The 21,012-nt window shown below is 43.1% G+C and overlaps 1 protein-coding gene across 1 annotated transcript in view; it reads left to right on the top strand.

Annotated features, from left to right (window-relative positions):
* Window positions 1–1,475: 1,475 nt before the first annotated feature.
* Window positions 1,476–21,012, top strand: part of epb41l2 (erythrocyte membrane protein band 4.1 like 2) — an 88,401-nt gene continuing 68,864 nt past the window's right edge. The window contains exon 1 of the mRNA XM_024377920.2: window positions 1,476–1,625. The gene's annotated coding sequence lies outside the window, so the exon portion shown is untranslated. The remainder of the gene's footprint in view (window positions 1,626–21,012) is intronic.

Genomic DNA, 21,012 nt, shown 5'->3' with positions numbered 1-21,012 from the left:
CTCTTATTATTATCTATCCTGATGCCTAGTCTTTTTACCCTGCCTTCATGTAGATACTGTACAGTATCTACCTCATATCTCTCTCTGCACATTGATCTGGGACTGGTACTCCCTGTATATAGCTCCATTCTTGTGTATTTTATTCCTGTGTTACCATTTTCTTTTTCTACTCTGGTCGTTGGGAAAAGCTTAAACAAGCATTTCACTGTATAGTCTACACCGGTTGTATTTGGCGCATGTGACCAATACAATTTGATTAGCTCACGTCTACATCAAGGTTATAAACAAAGACAAGGCCATCAGCCCATTGATTCATTACACTACAAACATTTAAAAGGTAATTGATGCATTAATAAAGCACACTCAACCTCCTAAACATAAAATGGTATATTGATCCCCAGTGCCCACAACAGAATATCTGCTATGTAATGGATATTTGATGGCAAGTGAAATTGCTAATGGTTGTTGTGCGTGCTGCTGCACTACCCTGCAGCAAGGTGGTCCAGTCTTTTATTTGTTTTGCCAAGTAAAGCTGTTGATATGTCATCTGATGCTGCGGTTGTTGAACACACGACACTGTTCTTTGATACAAATTCACTCCATTTAAAAAAAAATGTTTAGTCTATCCAGGTCAAAATGATATGGTGTTGTCTCTGCTTCACATTAATTGCTAAAAGGAATTGAAAGGCAACATGTCAACCAAATATCATGGGATCATTACACTGAGTGTACCAAACATTAGGAACACCTTCCTTATATTGAGTAGTACTGCCTTTTACCCTCAGAACAGCCTCAATTTGTCAGGGCATGGACTCTACAAGGTGTCAAGCGTTCCACAGGGACGGCGGTCGATATTGATGCCAATGCTTCCCATAGTTGTGTCAAGTTGGCTGGATGTTCTTTGGGTGGCGGAGCCTTCTTTCAGGAAACTGTTGAGTGCGAAAAACCCAGCAGCGTTGCAATTCTTGACACACTCAAACTGGTGCGCCTGGCACTTATTACCATACCCCGTTCAAATGGACTTCAATATTTTGTTTTGCCCATTCACCCTCTGAATGGAACACATACACAAACCATGTCTCAAGGCTTAAAAATCCTTCTTTAACCCGTCTCCTCCCCCGCATCTACACTGTTTGAAGTGAATTTTTAACAGGTGACATCAATAAGGGATCATAGCTTTTACCTGGATTCACATGGTCAGTCTATGACTATGTAATGGAAAGAGCAGGTGTTCATAATGTTTCTTGCAATCAGTAAATATAATAACATTGTAATTACAAATCATTTTCAGTAGTGGGAGCCACTTCCACGCCAAACTCTTAATACAAGTACAAATTGTAGACCGCCAATAGAAAAACGACTACATTTACAGACTGGTAGCGGAACCAATCACAATGCATTCTAGGATACTTGTAAAATGACTAAGCCAATGATATTTGAGGCACCTGTTTTTTGTTTTTTTTACGGGGCGGGGCTAGTGTGATCGACTGAGTTGCCTTTTCTCCCAGACAGATTTTAATTTTTGGTCTGGGAATTTCAATTTTAGAATTTAAGAGGTTGACCAGAGCATATTTTTATGAGGCCACGTTCTGAAAGTGTTTCTTATCTCATCTGAACTGCATCAGGTAAGTTGATTAGCCATGGTGCAACCTAATTGGTAGTCAGTGATAAAAGTGAGGTAAACATAAGTACTTGTAAAACGTTAACATTTGTAAAAAAAAAAAAAAAAGAACGTGAAAAATCACGTAGTAGGCTAGCAAGCCAGGCAGCTAAATTCAATTTCCTTGGTCAGTTTTGGAGCATCTCCATCTGTTCCTTGACCACGTTGTTTAAGAGGTAATGGGCATGGCATGTTTGTGTTCAACACTTATCGTTACCTATGACTGGTTCTCAAGTGGGATCCAACCTTTTACTACATGACAGCTGGCTTGCCCGAAAAATCTGACTCTTTGTGAAACATGAATGCCTTATATAAGCAAGTTGTAGCTAGTTAATCATTTTATATAACCATGGTCTACATGGTTACCTTCTGTTGGAACCTCTTCTTAAACCTCAGAGGAACTCCTTTGAGTTGGCTAGAAGCTCCTGCAAGTTTGTCTAGCTAACGATAGTTATCGACATCATTATGCATTTCAGGATGTGCTCAACTACTGTTTACTTGTTTGCTTGGGTAAATAATACTATAGCTCGCAGACAACACTACTGCACTGGTATACTTACACTACTGCAATAATACTGCACTGGTTACGTCTAGGATTTATGAGATGGCTATCTACGCGATTGAGAATTGTTGCTAGTAACGTTACCTGCATTCGTAAAAAGTTGACATTGACATAGACTTACCGTAATGAATAAACGTTAGTTACGTATCGGTTGGCTTTCTTTGCTGTAACTCAAATCCTTTGAAATTGCTTTCAAATGGAATCACGCCTGCAGACATTACACGTGCAGTTACCGCCAGTGTATGTTTTGATTTCACGCGCAAAACAGACCGCTAGCTAGCTGATACACGCTAATTTTAGCTAGCGACACGTTGCTTTTAAATGGACTTATCTGGCACAATCTTGCTAAAGTTGTGGGTGTAGGATGCATGGCCACTTGAATCAAGCACGTCATTACAATGAATGAATGTGATGGTTTTGTAACGTAAGATCATAAATCTTGAACGTGGTCTGAGCATTTCGTATTCTTTACGTAAATCCGAGACACTCCATTTAGTAAGAATACGTATGTTACGTTTCACATGGTATGTGTGAATGTCCGTCATACATTTTGCATGATATATTACGAATTTGCTAAACGTATATTACGTAATATATTTGGTTGTGGCTAACGTCAGCTTGCTCCAGGACAGCGTTCACCAAACACCGTCACTCCTCCGTAAAAATACACATCTGATTCAAATGATCAAAGTTTGACGATTATTTGAATCAGCTGTGTAGTGCTAGGGCAAAAACCAAAACATGCACCCATTGGAGTGCCGAGGACAGAGTTTGGGAAACTATGGTTAAGGTTTTGATGTATGTTAGGGCAGGGTGTCAAACTAATTTCCATGGAGGGCTTAGTGTCCGCTTGTTTTTGTTTTTTCATTTCAATTAAGATCTAGACAACCAGGTGAGGGGAGTTCCTTAGTAATCAGGTACTTTAATTCATCAATCAAGTACAAGGGAGGAGCGAAAGAACCGCAGACACTCGGCCCTTTGCTGAATGAGTTTGACATGTGGGGATGGGTCAGCTAACATACTAAGTAGCTAAAAAGTAGTGAGTAGTTGCTAAAATTGTCCGTTTTGCGATTCGAAAACGCAAACTTTGGGTTGCTTGGCATTTCCTATGTTACATCTAGTCGGAGACCAGTCTGCAAAGCTCAGTATTTCTCTCTCTGTGTAGCATCTGTGTGATACTTCCAACCAAATCCATGTAGACTAATGACAGATGGCTTGCCTTGAGCTGAAGGACGCGCCTCACTTGTAGACACCCAAATGGCAGGACAGGCTGCATTGGAAGAAAGCCAAGTGTAATTAAAACCTCACCCAAACCGTAACTATAGACATTTAACAGCTTTTTCAGCAGGAGCGGAAGTGAACCCTGGAACCCCAAATAACTTCTGGTGTATTTGTAAACAACAGCTGATCTGTTGCGGCTGTAAACCACTAGCTAACTTAGTCTAGCTAATGTGAAGTTGGCTAGCTGGTGATATTTAATTCACTGGCTATACAGTATGTTAAGTTAGCTAGCTGCCTAACATTACGTTAGCAGCTCATTTGAGTTAGCTTGCACACAAACTTCTGTAGCATGCTACCTAGCCAATAATATATTTTTTAATCATAATTTTTGTGGTCAGAGGTCTAAAGCGCAGTGGTCTAAAGCACTGCATTTCAGTGCAAGAGGTGTCACTGCAGTCCCAGGTTCGAATCCAGGCTGCATTAAATCTGGACATGATTGAGAGTCCCATAGAGTGGTGCACAATTGGCCCAGCATCGTAATGATATACAGTACTAGTCAAAAGTTTGGACACACATACTCATTCCAGGGTTTTTCTTTATTTTTTACTATTTTCTACATTAGAGAATAGTAGTGGAGACATCAATACTATGAAGTAACACATGGAATCATGTAGTAACCAAAAATGTAGTAACCAAAAATGTGTTAAATCAAAATATTCTCTCAACCAACTTCATGAGGTAGTCACCTGGAAAGCATTTCAATTAACAGGTGTGCCTTGTTAAAAGTTCATTTGTGGAATTTCTTTCCTTAATGCATTTGAGCCAATCAGTTGTGTTGTGACAAGGTAGGAGTGGTATACAGAAGATGGATAGATTTGGTAAAATACTAAGTCCATATAATGGCAAGAACAGCTCAAATAAGCAAGGAAAAACGACAGTCCATTACTTTAAGACGTGAAGGTCAGTCCTTCCGGAACATTTCAAGAACTTTGAAAGTTCAAGTGCAGTCGCAAAATCCATCAAGCGCTATGATGAAAGGAAGGACCGCCACAGGAAAGGAAGACCCAGAATTACCTCTGCTGCAGAGGACAAATTCATTAGAATAACTGCACCTCAGATTACAGACTAAATAAATGCTTCAGAGTTCAAGTAACAGACACATCTCAATGTTAACTGTTCAGAGGAGACCGTGTGAATCAGGCCTTAAAACCTGTTACGGCTAGGCGTGCCGCTCGACAACATCCGGTAAAATTGCAGAGGGTGAGATTCAAACTACAGTTTTGTAAATATTTAACTTTCATAAATATAAGTGTAATACATCAAAATAAAGCTTAACTTCTTGTTAATCCAGACGCTGTGTCAGATTTCAAAATGGCTTTACGGCGTAAGCACACCATGCAATTATCTGAGGACAGTGCCCCGCATACAAATGCATGACGAATAATTTCTCAACCAGGCAGTTGCGACACAAAAGTCAGAAATAGCAATATGCCTTACCTTTAAAGATCTTCTGTTGGCACTCCAAAAGGTCCCAGTTACATTACAAATGGTCCTTTTCTTCGATAAAGTCATTTTATATCCATAAAAACTCAGTTTAGCTGGCGCGCTTCAGTCAATAATCCATCGGTTTACCTCCATCAAAATGCATACAAAATGAATCCCAAACGTTACTAATAAAATTATCCAAACAAGTCAAACAATGTTTATAATCAAACCTTAAGTACCCTAATACGTAAATAAACTATAAAATTTAAGACGGAGAATCATTATTGTCTTTCAATGCGCTCTCATCTATGTGCATGGAAACACTACAGCCAAAATGGGAGCCACTTAGAAAAACTACAATTTCGACTTCATTTTTGCAAAAACCAGCCTTAAACTCTCTCTAAAGACTGACGTCTAGTGGAAGCCCTAAGAACTGCAATCGGGGAGGATTTCGCCTTATAATAAAAGTGACAGGGGGGGGGGGGTTGTCCTCGGGGTTTCGCCTGTCATTTCAGTTTTGTTATACTCACAGACATTATTTTAACAGTTTAAGAAACCAATTATATGCATATCCTAGCTTCTGGGCCTGAGTAACAGGCAGTTTACTTTGGGAACTCTTTTCATCCGGGCGTGAAAATACTGCCCCATAGCCCAAAGAGGTTTTAATAGTCAAATTGCTGCAAAGAAACCACTACTAAAGGACACCAATAAGAAGAAACTTGCTTGGGCCAAGACACACGAGCAATGGACGGACATTAGACCGGTGGAAATCTGTCCTTTGGTCTGATGAGTCCAAATTGTAGATTTTTGGTTCCAACCGTGGTGTCTTTGTGAGACGCAGAGTGGGTGAACAGATGATCTCTGCATGTGTGGTTCCCACTGTGAAGCATGGAGGTGTGATGATGTGGGGGTTCTTAGTCCCGCTATTATTTGTTTTTCAACAGGGCCATGACCCAACTAGAGGTCGACCGATTAATCGGAATGGCCGATTTTAATTAGGGCCGATTTCAAGTTTGCATAACAATCGGAAATCGGTATTTTTGGGTGCTGATTTGCCGCTTTTTTTATCTGTTAAATTTTTATATACCTTTTATTTAACTAGGCAAGTCAGTTAAGAATGTGTTCTTATTTTCAATGACGGCCTAGGAACGGTGGGTTAACCTCCTCGTTCAGGGGCAGAACGACAGATTTTCACCTTGTCAGCTCGGGGGAACCAACTTTGCAACCTTACAGTTAACCAGTCCAACGCAATAACGACCTGCCCCTCTCTCGTTGCACTCCACAAGGAGACTGCCTGTTACGCGAATGCAGTAAGCCAAGGTAAGTTGCTAGCTAGCATTAAACTTATCTTATAAAAAACAATCAATCATAATCACTAGTTAACTACACATGGTTGATGATATTACTAGATATTATCTAGCGTGTCCTGCGTTGCATATAATCTGACTGAGCATACAAGTATCTGACTGAGGTGGTAGGCAGAAGCAGGCACGTAAACATGAATTCAAACAGCACTTTCGTGCGTTTTGCCAGCAGCTCTTCGTTGTGCGTCAAGCATTGCACTGTTTATGACTTCAAGCCTATCAACTCCCGAGATATGCTGGTTTAACTGAAGTGAAATGGCTAGCTAGTTAGCGTGCGCTAATAGTGTTTCAAACGTCACTCGCTCTGAGCCTTCTAGTAGTTGTTCCCCTTGCTCTGCATGGGTAACGCTGCTTCGATGGTGGCTGTTGTCGTTGTGTTGCTGGTTCGAGCCCAGGGAGGAGCGAGGGGAGGGACGGAAGCTATGCTGTTACACTGGCAATACTAAAGTGCCTATAAGAACATCTAATAGTCAAAGGTTAATGAAATACAAATGGTATAGAGGGAAATAGTCCTATAATTCCTATAATAACTACAATTTAAAACTTCTTACCTGGGAATATTTAAGACTCATGTTAAATGGAACCACCAGCTTTCATATGTTCTCATGTTCTGAGCAAAGAACTGAAACGTTAGCTTTCTTACATAGCACATATTGCACTTTTATTTTCTTCTCCAACACTTTGTTTTTGCATTATTTAAACCAAATTGAACATGCTTCATTATTTACTTGAGGCTAAATTGATTTTATTGATGTATTATATTTAGTTCAAATAAGTGTTCATTCAGTATTGTTGTAATTGTCATTATTACAAACAAAACAACAACAAAAAATTGTCAGATTTAATCGGTATCGGCCCTTTTGATCCTCCAATAATCGGTATCGGCGGTGAAAAATAAGGGCTATTTGTAAGGGCTATTTGACCAAGAAGGTGAGTGATGGAGTGTTGCATCAGATGACCTGGCCTCTCAATCAACCGACCTCAACCCAATTGAGATGGTTTGGGATGAGTCGGACCACAGAGTGAAGGAAAAGCAGCCAACCAGTGCTCAGCATATGTGGGAACTCCTTCAAGACTGTTGGAAAAGCATTCCTCATGAAGCTGGTTGGGAGAATGCCAAGAGTGTGCAACGCTGTCATCAGGCAAAGGGTTGCTATTTTGAAGAATCTCAAATATTACATATATGTTGACTTGTTTTAAAACATTTTTGGTTACTACATGACTCCATATGTTATTTAGTTTTTTTATGTCTTCAGTATTATTCTACATTATAGAAAATAGTAAAAATAAAGAAACCCATTGAATGAGTAGGTGTCCAAACTTTTGACTGGTACTGTACATCTGAGGTATTTATCATCAACCATTCATTACTAAGTAATGCTTCATTACTCATCAATAGTTCTGCCTGCAAATAACTTGCAAGTTCACTTGTTGAGAGGATGAAAGTGAATACAGTGCCTCATTATGGCTTGTCAGATGTCCTAATGAGACATTTGGGGGGTTGATTATCTCCTAATTAGACAGTGGCTAGCATGACAGTACATGGAACAGTGAGTTATTGTGTGAAGCTGCATGATGGTGCCCTGTCACAGAGTTCAGTAGATTTGCTCGTTACTTGAGTTTTTGCAGCTTGGTAAACGACTGTCCAAAATGTTTTGCATTAGCCTATTGGTAGAAGGGTAATATATTTTACTAGAAGTTCAAGAGCTATGGTACTCTTATTGATGTTAAACATTTCGATGGGAAATTACAGTGCAACCTATCCTGGGGTTTGTTTCTGATACTTTTGGGCCATGCCTGATAAAATGTAGGGGTAGGACTTCTCAAGCAGGCTATCTGGTGTTGTGCTTGTTGAGCACTGCAGTGCTATTATATACCCCCTGGCCTATTCTTATGCAGCCTTGAGATTCCTTTCTTGGACACGTCTCTGAGCACATGCAGCACTACGTTTGTGGTTCATGGAAAGTTGAACTGGAATCACGCTGTAACAGACTTTGCCTAGACTTTGGTTTAGGGTTAATCCATGGTTCATGTTCCATTAGCTTCAGTGGTTTAGGAGACTGAAGGCGAAAGATTTGGTTGAGAAACATCTCTGGTGTATGGGAGAGCGAGTGGGAAAAGCTGCAGCATAGGGTACTTATTAGCCTACTTCAGGCAACCGCTCATGTTATCTCTTTAGAGTAACAACAAGATAGTATGAGGTCAGGTGACACATGTCCCCTTTCCTTGGTTCAGTACCTAAGGATGCCTAAACACTTGTTTCCTCTTATCTAGTTTCCATGGGGGTTGGACTCAATCTAAGCTAAATGTAGCATTCAGCTTGGCTCTGTGTACTCAAAAGAACCCTGTTGAAAAGGTTTCAACTTGACTTTCTCAATATATATATTTTAAAAAAGTATATATAAACTTCTGTAAATTGGCACCACTGACAGCTGTTAGAACAACTGATATGCCAATTCTTAATTGTTGCAAAAGAGGAAGAAATGCCAGCGCTCTGAAATGTCAACCTTGTTCTGTCGCTACAGGTAAGTATCTCAGATTGTGATTGGACAAAGGTGAGGTGGGGATTTATTCCTGTTTGAACATTGTTGCAACAGACCCCTCTCCATGACGCTCAGTCTCCAAATTCTGGGTGTGCACTGTGAGAGTGATTGCTTAACCATTCGGAAGGGTTATGGGAACATCCCGCTTTTAGAGTCCTGTGTTCCTGACATCCTGCCATGGCCACTGTTTTTCCACAGGGATTGTCACAATGGTTTAGGCTCCTATGGAATGGCTCAACAAATAAAAGTTACATGCCTCTGGAACAAAAACTCTGTTGCTTCAGTTTCATATCAAGCATTTTTCAAAGATTCAGTTGACTTCAAAGCTCTACACAATTCTCCCGACCAAAATAGTTTGCACATTTTATTAATTTAGTCTTCTAAAATTAATTAAATACCTTTTTCCGCTCATTAATCGACGCACAATACACCATAATGACAAAGCAAAAACAGGTTTTAAATGTTTTATCAACAAAAAAAATACTAATGAAATGCCTTATTTACATAAGTATTCAGACCCTTTGCTATGAGACTCAAAATTGAGCTTAGGTGATTCCTGTTTCCATTGATCATCATTGAGATGTTTCTACAACTTGATTGGAGTCCACCTGTGGTAAATTCAATTGATTTGACATGATTTGGAAAAGCACACACCTGTCTATGTAAGGGCCCACAGTTGACAGTGTGTGTCAGAGCGAAAACCAAGCCATGAGGTCGACGGAATTGTCCGTAATGCTCCAAGACAGGATTGTGTCGAGGCACAGATCAGGGGATAGGTACTCAAGAAATGTCTGCAGCATTGAAGGCCTCCATCATTCTAATATGGAGGAAGTTTGGAACCACCAAGACTCTTCCTACAGCTGGCCGCCCGGCCAAACTGGGCTGTTGGTGGGGAAGGTCCCTGGTCAGAGAGATGACCAAGAACTTGATGGTCACTCTGACAGAGCTCCAGAGTTCCTCTGTGGAGATGGGAGAATCTTCCAGAAGTACAACCGTCTCTGTAGCACTCCACCAATCAGGGCTTTATGGTAGAGTGGCCAGACAGAAGCCACTCCTCAGTTAAAGGTAATGACAGCCCACGTGGAGTTTGCCAACAGGCACCTAAAGACTCTGACCATAAGAAACAAGATTCTCTGGTCTGATAAAACCAAGATTGAACTCTTTGGCCTGAATGCCAAGCGTCACATCTGGAGGAAACCTGGCACAATCCCTATGGTGAAGCATCGTGGTGGCAGCAGCATGCTGTGGGATATTTTCAGCGGCAGGGACTTAGGAGACTAGTCAGGATCGAGGGAAAGCTGCCGGAGCAAAGTACAGAAAGACCCTTGATGAAAACCCAAAGCGATCAGGACCTCAGACTGGGCGACAGTTCCCCTTCCAAACAGGACAACGACCCTAAGTATACAGCTAAGACAACACAGGAGTGGCTTCGGGACAAGTCTTTGAATGAGCGGCCCAGACTTGAACCCGATCGAACATCTCTGGAGAGACCTGAAAATAGCTGTACAGGGACGTTCCCCATCCAACCTGACAGAGCCTGAGACGATCTGAGAAGAATGGGAGTACGAAGATGCAGCTTTTGATTGCCTACAGATTCTTCATGTACTGTACCAGATTTGCCAATTCTTGCTGTGAGATGTTACCCCACACTTCCACCAAGGCACCTGCAAGTTTCCGGACATTTCTGGGGGGAATGGCCTTAGCCCTCACCCTCCGATCCAACAGGTCCCAGACGTGCTCAATGGGATTGAGATCCGGGCTCCTTGCTGGCCATGAAGGAACACTGACATTCCTGCCCTGCAGGAAATCACGCACAGAACGAGCAGTATGGCTGGTGGCATTGTCATGCTGGAGGGTCATGTCAGGATGAACCTGCAGGAAGGGTACCACATGAGGGAGGAAGATGTCTTCCCTGTAACGCAGCGTTACTCATTCCTTCGACGATAAACACGAATCTGACGAACACGAATCGCCCCTGGTGAGACACAACCGCGTCAGAGAAGAACACTTTTTGCCAGTCCTGTCTGATCCAGCGACGGTGGGTTTGTGCCCATAGGCGACGTTGTTGCCGGTGATGTCTGGTGAGGACCTGCCTTACAACAGGCCTACAAGCCCTCAGTCCAGCCTCTCTCAGCCTATTGCGGACAGTCTGAGCATTGATCGAGGGATTGTGCATTCCTGGTGTAACTCGGGCAGTTGTTGTTGCCATCCTGTACCTGTCCCGCCGGTGTGATGTTCGGATGTACCGATCCTGTGCAGGTGTTGTTACACGTGGTCTGCCACTGCAAGGACAATCAGCTGTCCGTCCTGTCTCCCTGTAGCTCTGTCTTAGGAGTCTCATAGTACTTAATTGCCTACCGTCTGTAAACCGTTTGTCTTAATGACCGTTCCACAGGTGCATGTTCATTAATGGTTTATGGTTCATTGAACAATTATGGGAAACAGTGTTTAAACCCTTTACAATGAAGATCTGTGTAGGTATTTGGATTTTGTCACGAACGGGCTCGAAGTTCGTAATAAAAAGGGAGACAACGTGGAGTTAAGGAATAACAAAATATATTTATTAACTGAACTAAATACAATTAACAAGTGTGTGTGTGTGTGTGTGTGTGTGTGTGTGTGTGTGTGTAGTCAATAATCACCAGTGTGAGTGGTTGCGTGCATAAATGTGATAATGAGGGGTGTTGAAAGGTGACAAAGCAAACAAATAAAATGACCACAAAAATGTCAGAGTGTCTGCATGTCAGTGAGTCTCCTCAATGAATGGGTAAGAGGTGTATTTATCCCGGGACACACCCGGGCCCAGGTGTGTCTCATGTCGCTGATGACCCTCCCAGCTCCGCCTACCGACATCCTATTTACGGAAAACAAGAGCAAACGTAAAGAATACGGCAGACCGAGTGGGACGGCCGTCACAATTTTTACAAATTATCTTTGAAAGACAGGGTCCTGAAAAGGGGGCGTTTTCTTTTTTATTTGTAGTGCTGTCTGGTCTCACCCACCAGATTGATGACATGGCAGAGACGGGTTACATGGACACTGTTGGGCATCACTCCTTTCAGAACCACCTTGTATGCCTTCAGGCAGTAGGATGCCTTATCTGTGACCACTGCCCAGGCATCATTCAGGTTCAGATCGTTGCTGTGGAGGGAGGCTAGTGTAGTTTGGGAAAAACGTTGAGTAGTTGCTGTCCATGAAAATGACATCCACCAGAAAGTACTGATTTTCAACACCTGCAATGAAAGATAATGGAAAACTTTAATTATGTTTTAACCTAAAATAATATTGTTACAATATAAGTGTTATTTAAATTTCAAGTATAAACAATATAGAAACAGCGATAGTTAGCTAGATGGAGAGGCAGACAGCTGCTGCTGACATTATGTATCACTATATTTCACCACGATAGCTCATCTTTTGGAATATCACAATTTGCGTGCGGACAATTCACATTGCAGAATGTAGGCTATTGAAATGGTATATTAATAGGCTGTTAACTCACCATTGACAACGTTTAGAGCGCTGCAATCCTTTGCATCTGTCTCGCCAACAACCACTGCAAACTTCTTCCCACGGTTCTTCTGTAGAACGGCAGTCCATATGTTGGTCGAACACACGGGGCAGGTGAGTTTGACGGATGTCAGACTCGGCACGCACACAGCCACTAAATCCTGAATAAATGTTCATCTTCAATCTTCTGATGCGCTTGCACTAGTAATGGTTGTTTGAAGAGGCATGCTCTGGCTAACACTGCTTTTCCTTGTTCCCCCTCTCAAAACACCCCAATCGAAAACAGAATTATTTCTCTATGCCTACCCGTCTGTAATTTTACAATTCCGAATTCATTTTGGTTATTACAATAATTAGGCCTACTTTTAAAAAAATAATAAATTTCAGCCAAATTATGGAAAATTCTTGCTTATTACACTTTTTACAGTTGATTCCATTTTTATGACCAAATTCCGCTTTTCCGTCCGCGTTTCCCGCATGGCGGAAATCATAGGGCCCTACCATAGGGGATCTTTCAATGTTCTGTCTAGAAGCACAAGGATCTGTTTGATGTACTACATAAAATAGGTAAACATATTAGTTTAGTGAAATGCAGCTTAATTACACAACTAGTGAAGTCAGAGGCACAGATGTTCTTCACCCCCTGTATTCTTTTGAAGCCCCCCTCTGTACATACGCTACAGGCAGTGTTCCCTTTTTCGGTCACTGAGCAAATTTCACGTCTGCTGAACGCAAACTTGAACTTTGAAAATTCTGTGCAACTTCCCGCGCTCGTTTACTGTGAACATGGATGCTGTACATGTTTTAAGTGGTCAAGTAGGCTACTTTGGCTATTTAAAAAAAATCATAATGTAGCAAATAATATGCATCATTATTCCCATACCATTTTATTACAGAGAATTAGACCAGATATGCTACCCTCTGTCTATTGGCTACTTAGCTTATTCAAGCCCGTCTCAAAATACAACACTGCCTCGAAGACAACAAAAATCTCTTTACCCGACTCTTTTCAAAGATGTGCACACATTTTGTGCTCTTGTACGTTCTGCCTAAAACAAAATCTCTTGCATAGCTCATTTTGTATACGAAGTCTTGTATTGTACGTTTTTTGTTTCGGTATGATGCATTGAAAGTGGCTAATATTGCATTGATTAGATCGCAATTCCCTCAGTTGATAGTGCTAACTAATGGGGAAAATACTAGAAGGTCGAGTGAAGTCCAATCTCGTGCTTCTCTGTGCGGAAGTCCCAAGGAGCTGCACGCCCACGTGCAACTAAGAGGGAACATTGGCTAGCTAGGTATCTCTAGCTTTGCTTGCTTCTCTGCTGTTCTAGCCTAAATATCAGTGTCTCTTGCAGGATGGTAGAGCAGTGATAAAACCCCAAGCTGTATAAACAAGATGTTTAGGCAGTGCAGCCCCACATTTCTGGTTACTGGGGCAGCAGGACTGGAAAATCAAGAATGCCCTTTGTCACTTCCTACTTTTCCATCAGGAACATGTTTGCACCACTGATTTCCGCCTCTTTAGGGTGATGCCAGTGATAACCTCAAACCCTTGGTCCTTCCAAGGGTCCTCTCTGGCTGCCTGAAAAGTGCCTGACCCCATCGTGGAATACTAATTGGAGTCGTGTTCACAGCCCCTTGCTGTTTCCTCTAACGCTACAAACTGAGGGATCCTCAAGGTCTTTAATCTACTATTAGGAGATTGCTTTAGTAAACCGAGGAGGCTATACCCCCTAATCATCTCTTTTGGACAGCTCTCGTTCTCAGTCGCAGCTAAAGAGAAATAGAAGGAAGTGCTTGACTGCTCTCATTACCCAAGGGATTGAACTGAATAGATTTTTCTAAGGAGCTTGATTAAGCTGCTGAAGGATTTTTGTTTGTGTAGTTTGGAGATGTGAGCTTGCATGTCAAAAGATAAAGCTTAGATTTTTATTCAAGGTAAACACAGCTTTGACTTCCCTTTAAATTAAGCCATTGTTGGCGCTGTTTTGAGCTGATCAAATAATCAACGTAAATCACACACTAATGGAGGAGGTTCTTTTGTAAAATTCATAGTTCTTATTTCCATACCCTTTAGTGAGACAAAAAAGGCCCTTGTTCATGCTGGAGAGGGTGAGATAAAGGGATGGGATTGCTATAGGAGACAGAGGAAATGGCCTGAATGGGAAGGATGTAGTGTGTCACCACGTCAGACTTCCTGTTACCATGCTCTGCGGGTGCAAAGGTCACAGGGCTGTTTGGGGCCGCTTGCAGGAGGTGCAGACGGCTCCTTCTCTGGAAAATAAACATGGCCCCCAACTTTCACCATGTCAGAGCTGGCCTTGGCAGAACAGGCTGCTGCACTTCTGCTGTTCTCTCCGCTCACATGCAGTCACACACTTTATCTAACAAGTCTTATGCATGATTTTTATTTTTTACTACACTATATTCAAAAGATTAGCCAGCTGGCTAGGCTTGTTCTGGACCTGGGTTTGTCATAAGCATAATTGCCTCGTTAAATGTATAAAATACAAATTTGGGAAAACTTTGCCACAGATGAAAACCAGTATATTTGACTTCACCATCTATTGTTATTAGGGATGCACCAAGATTACATTTTTGGCCGATATTGATAACCAATATTTTACATTTTTGCGGCCTTTTAAGCATTCTAGTACAGTTAAATAGTTAAACACACACACACGGACGCAGCTGTCTAAGTCACTGCATCTCAGTGCAAGAGGCGTCACTACAGTCCCTGGTTTGAATCCAGGCTGTATCACATCCGGCCGTGATTGGAAGTCCCATAGGGCGGGGCACAATTTGGCCCAGCGTCGTCCGGGGTAGGCCGTCATTGTAAATAAGAATTTGTTCTTAACTGGCTTGCCTAGTTAAATAAAGGTGACACACACACCACACATATTTACATATGTCCACATTACCAGTAAAACATCATCAAAACCGCCTTCTTTCACTTGCTGTGCTGTTTCGTTGTTCAGTCTCAACCAGGATTTCATCATACATTTCAAGCAGTGAAGTTTCACCTCTCTGTCCGCGGCCTCTATTCCTCGGTGCATACTGTCACTGTTTGTTTACATCTTATCCAGCTGTGTCTAATATTTTCACGTAAACCCTGTTTCTTGTCTGTGTCGAAGTAGCGGTCCTTGTACATAGCATCGAGCATGGTGGCGACACAGTAGAGGCTCAGCGAATGCCACCGAATCGCTTGTTCACAGCCTCTAGTAGAGTACTTTTCCAAGTTAACCCGATGGTCTGTGTTGGCATTTTTGTTGAGCAGGCGTTTCATTGCCATGACAGGGTATCATGTTTGCTGTAGTCGGAGTTGAGCTTATTTCTCGAGTCAGTTTTTGGAATGGAGCTAGGAGTGTTCATGTTTCAAATATGTTCTCAAATGGCGTTGAAATTGTAGCTGCGGTATGAGAACCAGCACATTCTCGAGCATGCAATATGGCTTTCCTCAGTAGGAAATCCTTGTCGACCCACTGTGCTGTCAGACTCATAATGCTCATGAGGCTGACATCGCTGGTCCAAATGTCAGTCGTGAAGCTAATAGCAGTGACGCCCAGAGCAAGTAGCTCATGAATGTGAGTTTCAACAACACCGTGTAACTCCGGTAGGGCAACCTATGAAAAATAGTGCCTACTTGGAAAGTGTGTACCGGTCCTCGACTAGTCAGCGAAAGCCAACATCATCCACGACGGTTGATTGTCAGGGGCAATGAATCCCATTATCTTAGAGTTTTAATGGATTTTTGCCTTGGAGTTGTCTTGCTGAAATGTTCTTACTCTTTCAAGTGACAGCTCGACTTGAACTTGTTTAGTTGTTGGATGTGTGCGCTTAGTGTTTTTCTGCTTTGTTCTGTGTAGTGCTGTATTTTTTGTGGCGTTTTTACGTCATCTACCTACGTTTATATAGGTATGCACGTCAGCTTTGACATTGGTTTTGCACATCTGTGTTAAACTAGACATTGGGTGGATGCCGATGTTGGCATTTTTAGCTAATATCGGCCGGTTACGATATGCTCACCGATAGATTGTGCATCCCTAATTTTTATCAAGTTTTGGCATCTTCCATAAGAGACATGCATTTTTCTACATTGTAATGGACACCGTGCAACCTTTGGTACTGTAGGCAGGCTTCGGCTGCGGTACAGCAAATCCAAGTTAGCCTGTGCTCGTGGTTCTCACAGGGGAAGTTTAATGATAGGCTACATTACTTTTGGGAGGTGGGGGTACACCTCAATGTTAGGAAAGTGTTCTTAATGTTTTTGTATTGTGTGTTTGTATATAGCGATATATTACACACCCTGTACAAAACATTAGGAATGCCCTAGTATTGAGTTGCACCCCCTTTTGCCCTCAGTACAGCCTCAATTTGTCGGGGCGTGGACTCTACAAGGTTTCGTAAGCATCCCCCAGGGATACTGGCCCATGTCGACTCCAATACTTCCCACAGTTGCGTCAAGTTTGCTGGATGCCCTTGGGTGGTGGACCATTCTCACTCTCACTACATTATGATAAAAATAAATAAAAAATAAAGTGGAGGTGCACCCTCTAATTTTCTCCATGCCTCAGGTGGCCAAGTATAGGCCATGGCAAAAAAGCTATTTTGCCCAGTCGTGACTTGCGAAGAGGAAGATCTTTGCAGGTGTTTCTGATATGAAGAAATGTCCTCTCACTGTCAACTGTGTTTATTTTCAGCAAACTTAACAATGATAAATATTTGTATGAACATAACAAGATTCAAAAACTGAGACATAAACTGAACAAGTTCCACAGGCATGTGACTAACAGAAATGGAATAATGTGTCCCAGATCGAACGGGGGGTCAAAATCAAAAGTAACCGTCAGTGTCTGGTGTGGCCACCAGCTGCATTAAGTACTGCATCGCCTCCTCGTGGACTGCACCAGATTTGCCAGTTCTTGCTGTGAGATGTTACACCACTCTTCCATCAAGACACCTGCAAGTTCCTGGACATTCTGGGGGGGAATGGCCCTAGCCCTCACCCTCTGATCCAACAGGTCCCAGACGTGCTCAATGGGATTGAGATCCGGGCTCTTCGCTGGCCATGGCAGAACACTGGCATTCCTGTCTTGCAGGAAATCACGCACAGAACAAGCAGTATGGCTGGTGGCATTGTTATGCTGGAGGGTCATGTCAGGTTGAGCCCGCAGGAATGGTACCACATGAGGGAGGAGGATGTCTTCCCTGTAACGCACAGCGTTGAGATTGCCTGCAATGACAACAAGCTCAGTCCGATGATGCTGTGACACACCGCCCCAGACCATGACGGACCCTCCACCTCCAAAATCGATCCCGCTCCAGAGTACAGGCCTCAGTGTAACGCTCATTCTTTTGACGATAAACGCGAATCCGACCATCACCCCTGGTGAGTCAAAACCGCGACTTGTCAGTGAAGAGCACTTTTTGTCAGTCCTGTCTGGTCCAGTGACAGTGGGTTTGTACCCATAGGTGATGTTTTTGCCGGTGATGTCTGGTGAGGACCTGCCTTACAACAGGCCTACAAGCCCTCAGCCCAGCCTCTCTCAGCCTATTGTGGACAGTCAGCACTGACAGAGGGATTGTGCGTTCCTGGTGTAACTCAGGCAGTTGTTGCCATCCTGTACCTGTCCCGCAGGTGTGATGTTCGGATGTACTGATCCTGTGCAGGTGTTACACGTGGTCTGCCACTGCGAGGACGATCAATTGTCCGTCCTGTCTCCCTGTAGCACTGTTTTAGGCGTATCACAGTACAGACATTACCATTTATTTCTCTGGCCACATCTGCAGTCCTCATTCCTCCTTGCAGCATGCCTAAGGCATGTTCATGCAAATGAGCAGGGACCCTGGGCATCTTTCTTTTTGTGTTTTTCAGAGTCAGTGGAAAGGCCTCTTTAGTGACCTAAGTTTTCATAACTGACCATGATTCCTTACCTTCTGTAAGCTGTTAGTGTCTTAATGACCGTTCCACGGGTGCATGTTTATTAGTTGTTTATGGTTCATTGAACAAGCATGGGAAATCTGAACAAACTTTATTTGACTCTTTGCAAACTGGAATCCATATATCCGGAGGCTGCATTCATTGTAGCTGGGGATTTTAACAAGGCTAATCTGAAAACAAGACTCCCTAAATTTTATCAGCATATCGATTGCGCAACCAGGGCTGGAAAAACCTTGGATCATTGCTATTCCAACTTCCGCGACGCATATAAGGCCCTGCCCGCTCTCCTTTTGGAAAAGCTGACCACGACTCCATTTTGTTGATCCCTGCCTACAGACAGAAACTAAAACGAGAAGCTCCCGCGCTGAGGTCTGTTCAACGCTGGTCCGACCAATCTGATTCCACACTCCAAGACTGCTCTCATCACGTGGACTGGGATATGTTCCGTATTGCGTCAGACAACAACATTGACGAATACGCTGATTCGGTGAGCGAGTTCATTAGAACGTGCGTTGAAGATGTCGTTCCCATAGCAACGATTAAAACATTCCCAAACCAGAAACCGTGGATTGATGGCAGCATTCGCGTGAAACTGAAAGCGCGAAGCGCAGACCAGCTGGCTGGTGTGTTTACGGACATATTCAATCAATCCCTATCCCAGTCTGTTGTTCCCACATGCTTCAAGAGGGCCACCATTGTTCCTGTTCCCAAGAAAGCTAAGGTAACTGAGCTAAACGACTACCGCCCCGTAGCACTCACTTCCGTCATCATGAAGTGCTTGAGAGACTAGTCAAGGACCATATCACCTCCACCCTACCTGACACCCTAGACCCACTCCAATTTGCTTACCGCCCAAATAGGTCCACAGACGATGCAATCTCAACCACACTGCACACTGCCCTAACCCATCTGGACAAGAGGAATACCTATGTGAGAATGCTGTTCATCGACTACAGCTCGGCATTTAACACCATAGTACCCTCCAAGCTCGTCATCAAGCTAGAGACCCTGGGTCTCGACACCGCCCTGTGCAACTGGGTACTGGACTTCCTGACGGGCCGCCCCCAGGTGGTGAGGGTAGGCAACAACATCTCCACCCCGCTGATCCTCAACACTGGGGCCCCACAAGGGTGCGTTCTGAGCCCTCTCCTGTACTCTCTGTTCACCCACGACTGCGTGGCCACGCACGCCTCCAACTCAATCATCAAGTTTGCGGACGACACAACAGTGGTAGGCTTGATTACCAACAACGACGAGACGGCCTACAGGGAGGAGGTGAGGGCCCTCGGAGTGTGGTGTCAGGAAAATAACCTCACACTCAACGTCAACAAAACTAAGGAGATGATTGTGGTCTTCAGGAAACAGCAGAGGGAACACCCCCCAATCCACATCGATGGAACAGTAGTGGAGAGGGTAGTAAGTTTTAAGTTCCTCGGCGTACACATCACAGACAAACTGAATTGGTCCACCCACACAGACAGCATCGTGAAGAAGGCGCAGCAGCGCCTCTTCAACCTCAGGAGGCTGAAGAAATTCGGCTTGTCACCAAAAGCACTCACAAACTTCTACAGATGCACAATCGAGAGCATCCTGTCGGGCTGTATCACCGCCTGGTACGGCAACTGCTCCGCCCACAACCGCAAGGCTCTCCAGAGGGTAGTGAGGTCTTCACAACGCATCACCGGGGGCAAACTACCTCCCCTCCAGGACACCTACACCACCCGATGTCACAGGAAGGCCATAAAGATCATCAAGGACAACAACCACCCGAGCCACTGCCTGTTCACCCCGCTATCATCCAGAAGGTGAGGTCAGTACAGGTGCATCAAAGCTGGGACCGAGAGACTGAAAAACAGCTTCTATCTCAAGGCCATCAGACTGTTAAACAGCCACCACTAACATTGAGTGGCTGCTGCTAACACACTGACTCAACTCCAGCCACTTTAATAACGGGAATTGATGGGAAATTATGTAAATATATCACTAGCCACTTTAAACAATGCTACCTAATATAATGTTTACATACCCTACATTATTCATCTCATATGTATGCATATATACTGTACTCTATATCATCTACTGCATCCTTATGTAATACATGTATCACTAGCCACTTTAACTATGCCACTTTGTTTACATACTCATCTCATATGTATATACTGCACTCAATACCATCTACTATATCTTGCCTATGCCGCTCTGTAACATCACTCATTCATATATCTTTATGTACATATTCTTTATCCCCTTACACTTGTGTCTATAAGGTAGTAGTTTTGGAATTGTTAGCTAGATTACTTGTTGGTTATTCCTGCATTGTCGGAACTAGAAGCACAAGCATTTCGCTACACTCGCATTAACATCTGCTAACCATGTGTATGTGACAAATAAAATTTGATTGATTTGAAACAGTGTTTAAACCCTTTACAATGAAGATCTGTGAAGTTATTTGGATTTTTACGAATTATCTTTGAAAGACAGGGTCCTGAAAAATTGACATTTCTTTTTTTGCTGAGTTTAGAAGCAATGTCATGCTGGTGTGTGGTAACATCAAGTAAAACCCAGTCCTGAAATGAACAGACAAAGTATTGGCGCGTACGATCATCGGGGAGACATGGCATTGCCACAGAAATTCCCACTTCGAATTTTCCACTTCAAGCCCAAATATATTATACTTTGACTAGAACGATACCTTAGCCTGTTATGGCTGCAATCCCGATACC

Source organism: Oncorhynchus tshawytscha, linkage group LG18 (genome assembly GCF_018296145.1).
Source record: "Oncorhynchus tshawytscha isolate Ot180627B linkage group LG18, Otsh_v2.0, whole genome shotgun sequence".
NCBI classification, from domain to species: Eukaryota; Metazoa; Chordata; class Actinopteri; order Salmoniformes; family Salmonidae; genus Oncorhynchus; species Oncorhynchus tshawytscha.
This window is presented reverse-complemented; position numbering and strand designations above follow the sequence as displayed.